The sequence below is a fragment of the Priapulus caudatus genome, unplaced genomic scaffold (genome assembly GCF_000485595.1).
Source record: "Priapulus caudatus unplaced genomic scaffold, Priapulus_caudatus-5.0.1 Scaffold1946, whole genome shotgun sequence".
Taxonomy (NCBI): Eukaryota; Metazoa; Priapulida; class Priapulimorpha; order Priapulimorphida; family Priapulidae; genus Priapulus; species Priapulus caudatus.
Genome location: NW_014579007.1, coordinates 1,817 through 4,965, shown reverse-complemented (window position 1 = coordinate 4,965; position 3,149 = coordinate 1,817). Strand labels below are relative to the sequence as shown.

Sequence of the window (3,149 nt, the reverse complement as noted above, 5' to 3'; positions counted from 1 at the left end):
ACTATATACTGATATATAACTTGCTAATACTGATATATAACTAACTATATACTGATGTATAACTAACTATATACTGATATATAACTAACTATATACTGCTATATAACTAACTATATACTGATGTATAACTAACTATATACTGATATATAACTAACTATATACTGATATATAACTAGCTATATACTGCTATATAACTAACTATATACTGCTATATAACTAACTATATACTGATATATAACTAACTATATACTGATATATAACTAACTATATACTGATATATAACTAACTATATACTGATCTATAACTGAGTGTTATTTCCCGACAGGTACCTATACAGTGATGATAAAGCTAGCGGTGGTAGTCCTACTCTGTCTTGCACTCACCGTTGATGCCCAGTCACAGGCATTCGGTAGAGGGCACTGCCGAGGTATGTTGAGATGAATATCCCATTAAGTGCTCACGGAAATATTCGATTAGAATCACATCAACTAAGATTAACTACGTATTGAATTCTTATGAGAAAATTATTTTCATCGAATTAAAAATTTATAATCACTTCCAACGCTTACAAAATTTGTAATCCAGTAATTTGGATGTCTACCAAAATGTTCCCCAGTCGTAAATAGCTCGCCTTTCGTGAATATGATCGATTGGAAAGTACAATGAAGGTGAACTATTTTTTTTCTGTCATAAACGTAAATAAAATTTTTACTTAATTGAACTTGTGTAGCCGGTCGCAAAGTATTTAATCGATAACATTTATCGATTATTTGAGATGCACATCGTGCGGATTTACCACGTACCACACGTACATGGACACAACACCCATATAGGGGGCTTTTATGGTACGCATATATATGTATGTGCAGGACAACGCTGTGAACATCCGTGTTTCTGTTCGAGGAAATACGACCCCGTGTGTGGCAGTAACGGAATCCCCTATAGCATCGCATGTAGAATAAGGTGCGCTGCCAGGAAAATTCGAGGTAAGTGTCTGTTTCATTATTGTAGGAACATGAAGCATTTTGACATGGGCAGATAATGTATTTGTACGTATAGTCCTCTTTTGAATCCCGATTGGTGCTACCGATCAGAGCTTGCAAGCTTGGTTTGTTGTGAGGTTTGTTGTTTTGACAGGGCCCAGCTGTTCTCCGTATGTAAAAGACAGCCTGTTTTATTGCAACTGAATCTTAACTTAATCGTCACGCCTGGGAGTAATCTAGGCTTCAATAAGTTATTGATATATATATATAATATAAACATTCGTTTTGTCGTAATTACCGCGGATTTATGGGCTATACCGCTCACGGGGATGCTACGTAGCAATAGAGTGGATTGTATAAATGGGTCGGCGTGCGCATAGATACAATCGCGACCTACTTATACAAAACTGTATATCTTAGTGATGATTTATGCAGATAGGAAGGTTTATAATACAAATGCTCGTGCGCGTAGAAATGGCTCCTGGATTTATACCTCGATGTCTGGCATAATTATATTGACGGTGTGTTAAACTGTGCCTTAATTAATGCCTGCTACCTTATAATAAGAAATTAAACGCAGGGAACCCTTGCTTTTGCGCGCACTTTGATATCAGCATTTTTTTTAAATTCAAATAACAATAAAACGCCTGATAACTCATAAAACCCGCTAACAGCTATCAAACGTAGTTACCCCCCCCCCCGCCACCTCCCCGCCCCCCCCCCCCCCCCCCCCCCCCCCCCCCCCCCCCCCCCCCCCCCCCCCCCCCCCGCCCCCCCCCCCCCCCCCCCCCCCCCCCCCCCCCCCCCCCCCTGCGCGAATAACAGTATATATTACGCACCAGATAGGATTGATAAATGCATGCGCTTCAGATGAATATCTTCTGCGTTCTCGACGACTCACAGGGAGACGTTAGTTCTCTATTTGCCTACCACTACATTTCAATCTTCATGGGCAACGTTAATTTGCATCTAGCCGCAGTATTAGAAATCTTAACCGCTTCAACACCTCGAATGATTGCTCTCGGACGGCTGCTGTTCCTACCATCTCTTCATCGCTGCTCGTGACGACAACCGTCCCTCATGACGCAGTCGCAGATCTATAACATTTAAAAAAAATTGCACGTAACTACGATGTCCTTTCGCTTTAGTAATGTGATTTAATGAATTAAGCGTAATCATACGGATATACCTGATAATACAGAATTTGTGGCGGCTGAGGATGAGCTCTATGCAGTTACTATTTAATATCATATAAACACCGCATGTATAATATAGTACTATATATATATGTGTGTGTGTGTGTATATATATATATATATATAGATTAATAAAATAAAATGTTTGCATCGGTATATCTATACACACCCTATATAGATTTTAATGAGAAGCAGTTGTGCAAATAGTTTCAAGAACAATTTTCTAGCCACTTTCACAACTAACTTACTTACGACATGACAACGTTACCTTCGTTTCCAAAAGAATTGAGAATATTACAAATAGCGCTATAGGTAATATATTAAACCTCTTATTCTCATGTCAAAATTTATAACTGATGGCCGCACATTGTGACACCGATGACTATTAATTTATGCATATAATAGTAAAAGCGAAAACTCACTTATAAGTGTGATGAGAATGCCACTGCCTCAGTAACTGCGAGCCAGTACAAATGCATAATACTACCTAAGTTACGAAACACAAATAAACAAAATTAAAATTTGACTGTGCGTAGCAAAATATTATACATACCTTGGCCGAGTTCTCTGCGCGCAACGGAATGCGACAACGGTTGCGTAGGTTTTGGCCGTCAGTGCCGCCCGACATGGCGCGTAGCTCTCTTGGACACACACACGGACCCTCCTCCTCACTACCCTGCATTTTCTCTTGCTGCACCTGGTAGAACCTGAAAGTATATTCGACTATAGTCAGCTTATTACGGCTCGCCATTTTAAAATTACAATTCGCGTGTCTCCCTTGCAGTGTGTTGTGTGTGTGCCTGCGTTGTTGTGTGTGTTGTGTGTGGGTGTGTGTGTGTCGCGCGCGCGTCAGTGCGTGCCAGTCGCGCCGCGCGCGTACGCCGGCGTGTGTGTGGTGGGTCGCCCCGTCTCCGTGTGCCTGTGCGCCGGTGCACGCTGCTGTGTGTGTGTGCGTGCCGCGTGTGTGCTG

General features: G+C 41.2%; 1 long non-coding RNA gene across 1 annotated transcript in view; it reads left to right on the top strand.

The window, feature by feature from the left end:
* LOC106817954 overlaps positions 1-966 on the top strand; it is a 15,463-nt gene extending 14,497 nt beyond the window's left edge. The window contains exons 2-3 of the long non-coding RNA XR_001395134.1: positions 326-427; positions 870-966. This is a non-coding gene — a long non-coding RNA (uncharacterized LOC106817954). The remainder of the gene's footprint in view (positions 1-325; positions 428-869) is intronic.
* Positions 967-3,149: the final 2,183 nt, after the last annotated feature.